At 38.1% G+C, this 14,813-nt stretch overlaps 1 protein-coding gene across 1 annotated transcript in view; it reads left to right on the top strand.

Annotated features, from left to right (window-relative positions):
* Window positions 1-1,796: 1,796 nt before the first annotated feature.
* ripor1 (RHO family interacting cell polarization regulator 1) overlaps window positions 1,797-14,813 on the top strand; it is a 61,269-nt gene continuing 48,252 nt past the window's right edge. Inside the window, exon 1 of the mRNA XM_088079802.1 lies at window positions 1,797-1,994. The gene's annotated coding sequence lies outside the window, so the exon portion shown is untranslated. The remainder of the gene's footprint in view (window positions 1,995-14,813) is intronic.

The following is a 14,813-nucleotide window of genomic DNA, read 5'->3' as shown; positions in this document are numbered from 1 at the left end:
CAGTCACTGACTCTTCATGCATGTTGACAAAGTGGTGAATGCAGAAACAGGACAGCGTACGCTTCAGCTGAACTGACTGATCCAAAAAGTGGCTGCAGCGCTACCTAATTTTTAATGTCCAGCAGATGGCGATCAGGCACAACCTGAAAGTCTGTGTTAATGTCCCTGATATGTGATGTTTCCTCAACAAGGTTAAGTAAAGAGAAAGCAAAAATTTCAGTTTAATAAGATCAAAACAGGGTTTAATATCCCACAGAATTAAATCTTTTTGCACAATTACTGCATATGAAAAATGCTTTTGATGATCTTGCCATTTAAAATTTTCTTAGTTTCTCTTTAAAAAAATCCTCCCAAAAATACACATTTGCTAAATAAAATAAAAGTCAGACCAAGCATTAACAAACCAATCTGAAAATTACAAATGTAAATCTCAGTCTGCCCTCATAAATATATTCATTTCTGAATATCCATGAAAATGTAATTACCACGCAGAAATGAGATTAGACACGAGATCTCAGATCTCCAATCACCACACCAAAATGGTCCTGCTGGGCCAAACTTGACAATTGTACAAAGCAGACGATTTACAGTAATGCTTAATGCTGACAGGATGACGGCCTGACCTCTAGGATGCAAAAGTTCACAAGAGTCAGTGTGTAATGCTGCAGGAGAAGAGAAAACTGGACTCATGGTGTGAGAAAGGGATTTTTATTTTGTGTTTTTCCAATTGCAACCAGCTATTATAACCACGGTGGAATTGGATGTACTTTAAACAGTAAGTCAGTTCTCCCCCGTTGCTTGTGTACTGGGACAAGGACAGTAGTCCAACTACATGGCCTAATCGAGCTATCACAACAGTGAGCTGCTTTTCAGTTTCCCATGAAATCAGTGGACCCTTTTCATTTAGCTCACACAGTAACTGGTTGTGCCACATCCGTCAGATACATCTGCTGTCCTGTCTGCATCACTGTACGCTTTTCCAGTAACTCAACTGTTCTCACTTGTGCCTTTCAGATATCTCAGTACATGTTTCACAGTAGTCACTTTATCTTCTGCTGGTACAGTAAAGCACTTTTACACAGTTTGTTCACTGCAAAACTCAGATCTGCAATTGTACATGTAGTCAGATACATCTGATTACCCACTGCTGCTCTGTATTTTCTGTCATCACTCATGATTTCTGCAGAGTTCAATTCTTCTGCACAAGGTGTTTTTCGAGATTTACAATTTTGCATGTCAGGTCTTTCTACACATATGTTTTTTTAATTGATTTTCACACATTTACCAAAGTCTTTCATCGTGTGCATCTCCTGTGAATGAGTGCTAAAATCATGAAACTACAGTTTGGTTTTTGATAAAACCCTAAAAAAGTAAGGCTTTGCATCAGGTGAAAATAATCGAGGACACATGGGGTGTGATCCTGCAAGCTGTGAAAATGTTTTATTTTCCTTCTCTTCTTCATTTTTATTATAGTTTTATAGTTAGTTTTAGAGTCATTCCTATTTATTTATTTGTTTATATTTGTGAAGCTTGCACTTTAATGTTTTTCTTGCACTTAATGGAGATTGCATCCAATTTCGTTGTATGTGTAAAATGACAATAAAGATATTCTATTGTATTCTATTCATGGGTAAACGGACTTGGCTAAACACCTGTTTTAAGAGGACTACTCAAGAGTCGCGGTTTGGCCTGTTGACCAAGCGATGTTTTAATTTGAAAGTGCCGACCGGAAGTGTTGCCGTTAAATGCCGCGCGCTTGCCGCGAGTTGAGTAAAAGCTGCACTGCCGGCTGCATGGCAGAAAGCTGCTCACTGAGCGAGCAGAGTGGATCTATTTTACTCCTCAGAGAAGGAGCACACTGATGGACTGAGAGGAGCTGTGACCGCAGCATTAGTCACCTGTGTGTGTCCCCTCTGGGTGTCTTTTTTTGGGATAAAGAAAAGATTTGTGTGCCAGCTGGACGAAGAGAGGAGCCAGGACACCGCGGCAAACATGTACGTTGCTTTAAATGTTTTTCCATTTAAGAAGCTTTTCTCGTGTCTCACAGGCTGTGACGCCGCAGTGTCTGTCCCGCTGTCCTCGGTGGGTCAGACATAGTTAACCTATTTCTGGTTGGGGGGCTTAGCTGTGACGCTAGCTCAGGACATCTTCTCTGTGCTGTGTAGTGGCTCCTCTAACTGCTGCAGTCCTGTCCTCTGAGTGTGTGTGTGTGTGTGTGTGTGTATGGGGGAAAGCAGCGTGCCAAACCCTGTTTACAAAGCTTTTAATTCGGCAGGTTACCTCCAGCCTGAGCTATGGCTGCAGTTTAGCGGTGTCAATGAAATGTCACCTTGTCGGTTTGCTTGTTGCAGAATATTCTCCAAATGTTCTCACAAAACATGAAGTATCAATGAGAGGAGACAGACTCTGTGCAGTGGCGTGCCCAGATTTTTTTTTTTTTTTTACTGAGGTGGCCCAAAAGTGGGGCACCAGCTTATGCAGGGGTTACTTGAAGTATGAGCGCTGCTGCAGAAACTTCAATTTACCATTTTGGTTTCCACTGCTCGTATTTACTGTAGTTACTAACGTTGCAGTGTCTTAATTCTACCTGCAAATATTTACTGTATTTGTAAGTTAGGAGCACATTAACTGCCCTCCAGAGTCCTAATTATGAGTGGGAAATCGCTACCTTTTGATGATGCCGAAATTGTGACATTTGCATGACGTTTCAGGGCAGCAGAAATGGCGTAAAGCATGCAAACAATGTCACCAATTAACGCTAAAACATTATATATTGGTCCCTAGTAGCTATCATTTACTTGTAGTAGTTGCACATTTTAGTATATGCATTTATTAGCTGTAGCAAGCAAGACAACTTTTAACTATAAAGCATGCCAGGCGGGTATAATAACACTGATAACGTTATTTTATAACACGAGTTGCTGACTTGACGTCATAAATGCATAAACATCAATGTTTGGTCAATGGTAAGAAACTTTCCCCATATAATAAATATCAATTTTTGATCACATGTAAAGTGTAACGTTTTAATGTTCATGAGTGACCCAGAATAAATGTAAGAATATATAAAAATATAACATATAAAAGTTAAAATGATATATAAATAAACTAGAAACAGATGTCAAACTTTTATTTAAATGCAACCAGTCTTCTCTGTAGCTCCTATTTTCCCACTTCATGACCTCAAAGCACATAGTTTTAGATTTTAGGTCAAATAAGATAAATAAATAGAATACATCACTTTTGGCTTTGGTACCTTGTAATAACCAAGTGTATATGTGACATGTATATTGTGTCCAATATGTATATTTACATATATATATATATATATATATATATATATATATATATGTAAATATGTTGCATTATGTTTATATTGTATTTATGGGTATATTGTACAATATTTATCTGTTTACTTTTCTGATAACAGAAATGAAACTCGGAGATAATTGATAGAAAATGGATTAGTTATGTATTAATTTAAGGAGAAGGAGTGTGAGAGCACATAAGTTTGACTCCTTCTTACTCCTTTCGAGTATGCAACCTACTTGATGTTTTATTTTTTTCTTGTTTAACATGCCTTTATGGGATTTCTTTTGCATTTGTTGCTCTTGCATATTCGAAATAAACATTTCAGTCAATTAATCATTTGTCAAACACTAAACTAAATAGGTCATATATTGATTTAATGATTATGAAAATAACTACCTGCCCTTCTGCATCCCCCCGACCCCCCCACGCTCTGACATCCAGCGAGTTTTCTGTCTCCAGATTGAGTGACAGCATTCTTGGCATAGCTTTGAAATGCAGCTCGTACGACGGTAGTATTCTGCCTGCAGAAAACAACACACAGTCGTGTTTGATTAGGCTCCAAAAGTTGCTGTAATAGGTGAGAAAAACAAACTCATTCAGGCTGACTGTGGGAATGCTCCTTCAAAACCACGCACACGCTCTCTCTGCGTCGCTCTCTCAGAACCGAGTGAACAGTGGGTCCATTGTGCTGAAGCAGGACTCTCACTGTTAGGAGACCTAATTCAGCTAATAATCAGGCCTGAGCTAACAAGCTTCATGAAACAGATACAGTGCAGAGGGCAGACACTGTCATTCAACAGTTATTGTATTCAGACATAAAGGATGTGGCACTCATTTTCAAACCTATGTGTGTACATGCAGTTTTGCAAGTGTACGACACATTAAGGTGTGTTTTTTTTGGCTATAAAGCAAAAAAAAATTTGACAAATGTCGGAAATGCTTGCAAGATAAACAAGCTGACATCGTCATGCATGCTTGTCGTCTTTGCACTCTGCTCAAAGGCACATTGCTCTCGTTCTGGCTCAACCCTATAGCTAGTGATGCGGTCAGTCATGAGATAATCAGTAGCTCAGGCTGCAGCTTTTTCGTGCTTCTACGTGAAGCAGATTCATTTTTCAAACCCTCACTGTTTCATAGGGCTTTCTCCTGAAAGTCAGAGGCCCGAGTCATCACTGAAAGACCGATTGTTTGAAGTTGAGCAGTCGTTTTTTAATTTGTGCAGTGTTGGTCTCCTGATATTGCTGCAGAGTGAGTGTTCTTGACTTTCACGCTACTCTTTGCAGCTGCAGACATGCAGGCAGCGGCACAGAGGGAGATAGACCGCACTGTGAGGTGAAGAAGTTGTGAATAAACGTTAATAGGATACAGTTTCTGGCTTTGGTTGATATGTATTGTCAACAAAAAAAATGTTCCTGCACCTTTACAATCCGTTGTTAGAAAAAACCTTTGCATTGAAATCAAAATGAATCGTCAAATATTCCTGTTGAACAGCCAAATCTGATCTGACTGGCATAATTCTGAGTCATGTACGTCATGAGAAGTTGGGATCGGTCTAATATGACTCATTTACCAAGAACTTCTTATTGTTGTATAGAGGAACTACTAACAGAAAATTCCAATAATTAACTCAGAAAGAAGCATAACATTTGGCAAATAAAATGTACATTTGAAGAATAATAAAATTACAGTGTTGTTTTGGATTGGCCGTAAACACCCAATATGTCCAAAGAATGCTCCTCTAACCAGAATAATATGATATATTCCTCTTGTTTTAGTTGGAAAAAGCTACATCCTGAATGAGGCCTTTTTTTGGAATAACCAAACAGAATATGCTGGTTACATGGCTGATATCAAACTGGGAATACTAGCATGTTCAAAATAATTGAATATTACCGTGCATGTAAAAGTATGGACTGATTCTCATGTCTCACTCTTCTCTCTTCTGTCAGAGCAAACGTGCCACCTTTGCTTTGAGTGTTAATTTACTTTTTTAAATGTTTTTGGATAATCTAAATGTTGTTCCAGAAGTATGCAGCGCCACATATGTGGAAATGTTGTGCAGAAAGACTTGCAGTTGCAGTGTTTGGTTCCTGCAGGACTTTTACATATTGTCTTCTACATGCAAATATCCAGATGCATCTTAAACTGGTCTTTTAATTGTCTGTTTTTATGGTTTATATATAGCGTATATTAAATACTTTTTAGTCCTTGTGGTAGCTTCATTTTGTGTTCTTTCTGTGTTTTATACTTCTGCTGTGAAGTTGTATACTTTGATTTTGTTTTGTTTTTTTCCATGTTGCCTGCTGGTAACTTCTGCTGCTGCCTGTCTTGGCCAGGACACTCTTGAAAATAAGATTTTTAACCTCAAGAGGTTTTTCTGGTTAAATTATTAAATAAAATAAAGCTGTGGGAACTGAAGCAGCACAGAGAGAGCAGCAGTTTGCAACACGTGTGTCTGTACGCGTGTTTGCAAACAGTAAACCAGCTCTGAGGCCCCAAAAGCAACCTGACATGGTTAACCCAGCGTGCAGTCTGTTTTTAGGACAGCCTCAGACCTCTGTCCCTTTTTTCATACACACACACATGAACACACACTCATACACTTGTACATGGTCCTTTGAAGTTAATGACTTCCTCTGGTGGAGTGGACTTCCTTGAAGACATGGACAAACAGCCAATTAGTGCACACAGACTCTCAATCATGCACATAGAGACACTTACACACTGAAGTATTCTGGACATTTGAAGTTAGAATGGCAGCAGATGACTTTGTCTCTCCAGATAGACGGTGCTGTGAAGCCTGGGACATTTTTTCGGGAGGCTGCAGTTTGACATTTATTATTTATGTATTGGCGTTTATTGTGATTGCACTTTGCGATTTGATTTTCTGATTTATTGCGGTTTTAACACCAAACTAGGGGGAGAAATCAAATCATACACTTCTAGACACTTAATATAATGAGGCATATTTGCAAAGCAAGTACATCATGTACTACATAGAGAAGTGGCAAATAAACTAATACGTTTTTCCTTATTTTTAGCAATTTTATTCAAGCGAAGTACTTTCCGACCTGACTGTGTGAAATCTGCTTTATTCAACCCATTGAAATCTGGAGCGACAGCAAGTATTTATTAACTGATGAAACCTGAGCAAACTGATGTGATTTCTTACAAAAACACAGAAAAGGGTAAAGAAATGTTTCACAAATTGCAATAAATTATTAGATATATTATTATTATTATTAGTAAAATTGTTTTTAAAAAGCTAGAGAAAAATTAAAATTATTATTATTACATTTTTAAAATTATGTTACAAAATCATTCTAACTTTTAAGCACTTCTTACAGGTCATTTCCTCGTTTTTTTAACTTCCTTTTTTCTGTCTTTTTTTTTAAACTAATTTCCAGGTAATTTTCGTGTGCTTTTTTGCTAATAAGTTTGCTGATCCATTGGTAAGTTTATGCTGTGCTGGCTGAAACTGATGGGACGTCATGTTACTCAGACCACCACAATAAAAGCAGCAACTTATTTCCTTCACATCTGAATTGTATTAATTAGAGCATAAAAAAGGTTTTTTTAAAAAAAAAAAACAAAAAAAACTCAATATTTAAAGCTTTAGTTGACAACTTCTATAAAAATAACATTTTTGTCAATTTTGCCAAAAGTTTCTTTTGTCCCCAGCCCTAACTTTTAATGAAGTATACAGCTTATCGTTTGAGGTGTGGTATAATGGCTAAATAATGGAAGGACCTTTGGACTTATGTTGTCTGTAGGTGCCAGTGACATCAGCTGTCACCTCCGAACCTGCACATTAAACAGCAGAGTATGTAAAGAATTCACTTTATGTCCGAGGAGATCCTGTCGAGCCTGTTACATGTTGAACTGTACACTCAGTTGTTGGTGTTTTTTAAATTTTTTTAAAAATAATTTTATTTAGGTTTTTAGATATATACAAAATACAAAAACAACACACAAAAAAAGGAAAAGAGAATGAGACACATAGTCCCTACCCCCAACCCGAACAAAAGGCCAGTATGTACAGAATATAATACATTATACATCATATATTGTACATGCATACTTAAATAGACAGTGCAGGTATTACCCAATGCTAATGCCACAAAAAATCCAGCAAAGGCAGGTAGCTACAGGAAACCAGATTCAACCACCAGGACCAACAACAAATAAGCAGAAACACACTTAAGGTCCTTTAAATTTAGACAGTTAAAGCATGTAACATGGACCTTAATAGTACTCCAGCCACAAAAATGTAGCGATCATTAAGTAGGCGCCCTGTTGCCTGATGTATACACGAAGGGCCCCCAAATCTTTACAAATTTCGAATTAGAGTTAGACAAAGAATATCTTATGTCCTCCAGATGTAGGCAGGAAGTTGTTGGTGTTTTTAATATTTTGCACAACCCATTTATGTCAGTCATGTAATGTAAAATATTAAAATCAACATTTAGTATAAGATGAGACAATTTAATAGCATCTGAAACTACAAAATGAGCCTTAAACTTGTCTCTAAACATTTCAATACAAACTGAACATTATAACATTTATTAAGGGAAGACTCATGACAGTGCTCTGATGTTTCTCAGAGTTTCGAATGTTTTTAGGATTTTAAGAAATTTTAGGACATTTTCAGGATTTCAGGACCTTTCTTGAATTTGAGGTTGTTTCTGGGATTTTAGGTCATTTCCAGGAATTTAGGACATGTCTAGGAAACTTGGACATTTCTGGGACTTTAGGACAGTTTTAGGATTTCAGGACATTTCTCACATTATAGAGCGTTTCTCTGTACTTAGATTGTTTCCAAGATTTGGGGATGTTCCTATGATTTTAGGACCTTTCTAGGAAATTTGCTCATTTCTAGCAATTAAGGTGATTTTTAGTATTTCAGGACATTTTTAGGATTTCAGAACATTTCTAGGATTTTAGGACATTTGGGGCTTATCTAGAATCGCTGTCATTTTTTGATAAACACGCTCTATTTGGAGCTGTTTTGTGCGCTCTGGCTCCTTATGTATACTAAAAGTATAAACACAATTTCCAGTGTGAATCAATTGTTTTTTTATTGTGAATTGGAAAAAGATCGGGGCCCGCTCTGCACCGTATTGGGGGGCAGTTTTGGCCCGCGGGCCATAAGTTGAGTATCACTGCCGAAGGCCTGTTCATTTTGACATCTCATCAGCTGTAAATCACGAAACCTATGCTGCTCCTCAAGCCTCTGCGTGGAGTGAAGAAAACTGAGCAGTGACTGTGGAGTGAGTGAGGCAGAGCAGCTTTTCCCATCAAAGTCTGACCACTGGTTTGCAAAAGGAAGTTTTCTAAATATAAGCATTCGGGCTGTGGATGTGAGGTAGTTTTGAGAGGTTTTGTTGTTGACCTAACATAACCCAGTCTGGCAAAACATAGAGAATATTAAAAGATAAAGTGAAAGGATGTCAGAAGACTGACCTATAATTATGTAAGAACAAGTCAGCGCTTTAGATATTTTTTTATGGGGAGACACTAAAATGACCAAATTAAGGAAAGTGTTTTGATTAAATGTTTAATATAAGTAGTTTATGTAATAGCAGTGGTCAATATTGGGATTAAACGTTAATTATTGTTGTGTGTGGTCAAGAACAGTGGAATAGTCATTGGTCGTAAGTACACATGGGTGGGACCGTAAGAAAACAGACTGAAGCTGGATCACCGTGATTATCAAACCTGACATGACCTCTGACTCACAAACACTCGGTGTGTGTGTGTGTGTGTGTGTGTGTGTGTGTGTGTGTGTGTGTGTGTGTGTGTGTGTGTGTGTGTGTGTGTCTGTGCAGAGTGACTCATGCAGGTTCCTAATAACAGAGCTGTAGCAGTAATCATATATTGCACCGACTAAAGCGCTCTTTAGCCTTTTGCTGACCCTTCTGTCGTTCTGTTTCTCCAAAAGTAAGTGCGTATCGGACTGAGGGAAGTTTGGTCACTGGAGGGTTGGATTTTGTTATTTTCAGCACTGATCCTGGGTTGCTGGTACTGTTAAAATGACTGTAGTCTAGTCCCTGAAAGGCTTTTGCTTTGAAAATCAGTTACAGGAAATGCTGAGTCTGCATTCACTAAAAATTGACATGACACAAACTCAGCTGCTCTGTTATTTTCCGTCAGCATTGCTCACTCTTTATGATGTATATTAATAGTGCTATTAGTAATTTCTTTTTCACTCACTGTAAAAAACTAATGCCTACAAAAACAACAGTTTGCACTAATTTAGTTTATATAAATCAACATGTTTTTATGTATTCATTAAATGTAATTCCCCAATTAAATTGGTAATGCAACTAAATTATTTTAATTTTAATTTTTTAAAAATTATGTTATGTATATCCACTCATTTTTTTTAACCTTTTTTTTTCAAATTAAATCTATTTTATCATTTACAGGTTCTGCATGTAGAAATTAAGTCAGGGTAATGAATAAGTGCTAAGTGTGCAGATGACAAATGGGCGGGTGAAGGAAAGAAAAGAGCGGTGGAGTGACTTTAATTTGAATTTAATGAATTTAATAAATCATGTGAAATTAGTAAAAGCTCCCCTTAGAAAAATGCTCAAGATTTAATAAAGAATATTGACTAACATTTCCTTTAAGCCTTTTTGATTATGGGGAAAGTAAGAACATATATATATATATATATATATATATATATATATATATATATATATATATATATATATATATATATATTACATTTCCAAACCAAGAAACCACAGCATGGGTTAGATTAGATCTAAAGCAGACTTGGAGAAGTGTAGAGCAGGAAAAACCCTGCTGATCCCGTCGGATCATTTTTTCCCGCTCGTCTCATCTGCCCTGCCCGATCTCGTCTTCTTGTAACCCCACAGCTTCCTCATTCCTGTTGACAAGTGCTGATTTAGGAACTTTTTGTGACCTTTTAAGCTTGTCACTTTGATTGTTTGTGTGTGTGTGTGTGTGTGTGTGTGTGTGTGTGTGTGTCCTCTTCTCCACCTCTGGTCTACACATGCAGATGGTTCAGGTGAAAGAGATTATAAAAGGATTACAGGCCTTTTGCCTGTTGGACCAAAGCCAGGGCAACAGACGGGAGAGAGACATACAGCATTTATTGTCTTGTGTATTATGGATTATCAAATTATGTTTATTAAATACAGAGATATTAATTATTTGCACTCTTTGATTGTGGACATTGCAAAAGTTATCTCAGCATCTGAAATTTCCTTCTTGTGTCATTTTTTGTGAGATGAACGTAAAATAGTGTCCAACTCAAAGTATTCAGTCTGCTGTGTTTTTGCATGTATGTTTTTTTTATTTTCTAAGATTCCCTCAAATATGTTTTTATACCTCCGTAACAGTGATAACCGTGTCTGGCATAATGTTTTCAGGTGTGTCTGTCCGTCTGTTTAACCCATTCTCGTGAATGTAATATGTCAAAAACACCTTCAGAAAATGTCTTTAAATTTCGCACAAACGTTAACTTGAATGATGATGACGATGACACATACTGCACAAAATATTTCTTTGTAAATCTAAAGGATGACTAAATTTATTGAGTGATTGAATAATTTATTTCAGTTACATACATGATGAGAAACGGGTTACTTCACAAAATCTTCTAAATTAATAACCGAAAAAGGAAAAAGGCTGAAGCCCAAGGCTTATTTTTTCCTATCCTAATTCAACCAAAGGATAACCCAAAATAACAGGAACAACAAAGAAACAAAACAAATGATTTATTGAAAAACACATTATACTCTAAACTGTAATCCTCCATTATTTATATAATCATTTTACATTTTAAGTAACTCAACCGAGAGCAACGGCATTTCAACTCATCACTGAGTCCATTCCATAATTTGACTCCCAAAACTGAAATACATCTATATTTAACATTCATTCTCACTTTCAGTTCAGTTCAGTTTTATTTATAAAGCCCATTATCACAAAACACAGTTTGCCTCAGAGGGCTTTACAGCACACGACATCCCTCTGACCCCGACATCGTCTCAGGAAAAACTCCCCAAAAAACCCCTGTAACCAGGGAAAAACATGTTACATGTTTCAAAAATGAACAACCTTCTTAAATTCTAATTTCCTTCTCTAACCTCAGTGAAATAATGATTTTACATGTAGCTCGAATCACAGCCGAAGACGCTGAGTCTCGTTGACATTTTGGAGGCCGTCGTCAGCGGTTACCTCCGTCTTGGTCTGAAGCTTTTGTAACACTATCAACAGGTTGTGGTCACAGATTAAACCACCCATACAGCATCTGCTCTGTGTGTCTACCTGCCCATGCAGCAGCTTAACCCTCCATGAAGGGTTAACATAATGACACAGTTTACCTGCGCGCACGTCCTGCTCGCTGTAACAGTGTAGAGGTAAAGACCCAGGTGCAGCGGGGATTGTTTTATGTATAATTCATGTATAAATTCAGATAAAATGAGATTAACATGACTGATGTAAATTACACACACATAACATTTTCACTTGTAAAGGTAAATTTCGGCACCTAAAACAACATTGGGTACAATTTTGGACTTTCTGTGACACTGAAATCTCTATTTTTTTATACTCAAAAGGAAGTACAACTGTCACATTTGATACATTGCGAACTAAACTCGAAGTCCTAGTTGGAATCAGTTTTAACACGAGTATTAATGTAGAGGTTATTTTCGGTATGTGTGTGTGTGTGTGTGTGACTCCATATTAGACTGGCTACAAACTAGTAATTAGCCCGCTGCACTCCAGTGACAGCTAAGCAGCTTATTGGCCAGCTGGAGATTAACCAGAAAGTCCCCACTTCACAGGGGTCCACACACACACACACACACACACACACACACACACACACACACACACACACACACACACACACACAGAGTCATGTGATGCTTAGTGAAGTAGGAACAGTCTGTCGGGTCATTACCAAGCTCATTCTACTTTAGTAGAATGAAACATGATTAAAATCATTTGTTTTTATCAACTAGTTAAGTCCAGCACCACTTCCTGTTTACAAACTCCCATCAGCACTGACTTGTTTTACCATTTGACGGGAATTCGGTCCGAATTTTAAAGAGAGAGAGGGGGGCAGGTGTGTCTCTTTATCAGACATATATTTTTAGCTGCTTTTACACAGAGATCGGGCTCTAGAGCCGCAACAACGTCCCACTTTATGCAGCAGTGTGTGATTATACGCTGCATTGTGGCATCCCGCAATCAAAAGAGGCGTGACAGGCATGATGTTTAACACACGAGCGTCCACCTCGAGCATGACATATAATATATGTGTCGGTCACGCTTTCTAGACAATAACCAAGGCATAACATGTAAATGAAAATAATTTACCTCGTTTGTTAGATGGCGGCTGATCTCGTTCTCTGCTCAGAGGGTAAACAGCTCCTGAATCTCATTGTTTTTCCAGTTTGCAAACATTTACGGCTGCTGTTCTTCTTTGAATCAGCCGCTAATTTCTAAAAACTCCCGCGATGGGCTGCAAACATAAACACGCCATCAAAATGTCACACCCGTGCCACCCGTGGTCACATTTCAGGTTTTACTTTTTACACAGACCTCGTTACGGCACTGTTGCTACCTCCTGTTCCAGCTCAGAGGCGAGACTTTCCCGCCTTTCCACGATCAGATGTTATATACGGAGCGGCATGGCGGCATGATATTTCTGCCTTGAACAGGCAGTGTAAATGTGGCTTATAATGCAGTACGGTACAGTACAGGGTTTGTCCCTGCATGCTTAAATCCAAGGAGGGACAATTTCCTTTTTTACCTATTTTTTTTTTTTTTGTTTTTCCAAATTTTTTCTTGTATCTTTTAAAAATTTCTTACTACTCTTTGGATCATTTCTTCATTTGTTGCTCATTGCCCGAGTCCCATGTTTTGGGAAAAAAAAATAAAGCCAATTTGCTCAGGTTTCAAAGGGTTAAAGGGAAACAGTGACATTTTGAACACCCTGATCTGTGACACAAGTGCATCGCCTTTAAATACGTACAGGCTTAATTAAGGGATGCATGATAATATTATCATCAGTATTTGCAGATATTGGCTTTAAGATGAAATATTGGAATTTGCAGGCTGATTTCTGCCGATATCATAAACTCATATTTTATGTTTTCATTAATAAAGTGAACATGTGAAAAACTATAACACTAAGTTGAAGTATTTTTCTTATTTTGCACAATTATTGAATCGTACATATATAGAAAATAATTATATTTTATGTCTCCATCTGCTGGTGGGCCTTCACAATAAGAGTATGCATAATATGATGTTAATTTCACCACAGAGGAGGCTTGATGATCACTGAAATTAGGTGAGGAAAAAAAGTGGATATAATGACATCGGTATCGGTTATCACCCAAATGAGTTATAAATTCGATATCCGCAAAAAATCCAATATCATGCATCCTTAATTAAATTCAGTTTGCTTTAAAGGGAGTTTATTGGCATGGGGAAAATACGTTTGTTTTGCCAAAGCAAGTGTGGGAAAAAAAGAACAATAAGGAAATATCTACTAGGCATTTATTTATGTACATGTTGCTGCTGATTGGGTAATATCTCTGACACACTTACTCAAACGTGTTCCAACCAGGAAACCGTAGGGATACGATGCACACCTTTTTCAGGTTGCTGTTTTGGAGAGTTGAGGTTGCTGAGCTATGACAGCACAGTCTCTGCTCAGAGGAGAAGTTTATCAGACAATCAGCTGGCAGTGAGTAAAAGGCAGCTGGTTTATTTGTTAATGTGTAGCTTTTACCAGCTGCAGGAGATCAGCTCCACAGATCAGAGCAGAGGGTGAGGCACGCACCAGGGCATCAGTGTACGAGTGTGAATTCTTTAAGTATGAAGCGGGACATTATAACGCTCTATTAACATTCCCTGGATACAGTTAAAAATAACTCTATCCAGGGAATAGGAAACAGGTCACACAGACAACCAGGATAGAAATGCTCTAGCACAGTTCTTGATTCTCTGCTGGTCCCAACTGACAAATAGTTTGGCACAAAACGCCTCCCAAACATAAGATTTATACACATTTCTGTTTTGCATGGGTGGGTGAGTGTGTGAGTGTACATGCGTGTGTGCTTGTGTGTCTTCATGGCAAAATGTGGCAACACGGTCTCATTACAAACTCGTCAAGTACGTCCGTTCTGTCAGTACTTTAGGTGTTCGAGCGTGACTCCAAAATCCACCTTCTGCATCCTCCTGGAACACAGCCAGATGGAAGCGGTGGTGTTGTTTTTGTGTGCCAGCAGACGACCGGACGGCACCAGGTGTGTCCAAATAATACATACAAAGGCGGCGTCACTTGAGAACGTGGCAGGATGGAAGTGGTTGCGTGTGCATGAAACACAGAAGGATGGCATCACACGAAACGCTGCTGGTGATGATTTAATATAAGGAGCACGAGTGCATTTACAGGGTGGGCAGGAGCGGTGCTGGAAGGGTCAAACAAACAACCGACTTTCATG

This window comes from Plectropomus leopardus, chromosome 7, assembly GCF_026936395.1.
Source record: "Plectropomus leopardus strain MGB_pleo_1.0 chromosome 7, ASM2693639v1, whole genome shotgun sequence".
Lineage (NCBI taxonomy): Eukaryota > Metazoa > Chordata > Actinopteri > Perciformes > Serranidae > Plectropomus > Plectropomus leopardus.
This window is presented reverse-complemented; position numbering and strand designations above follow the sequence as displayed.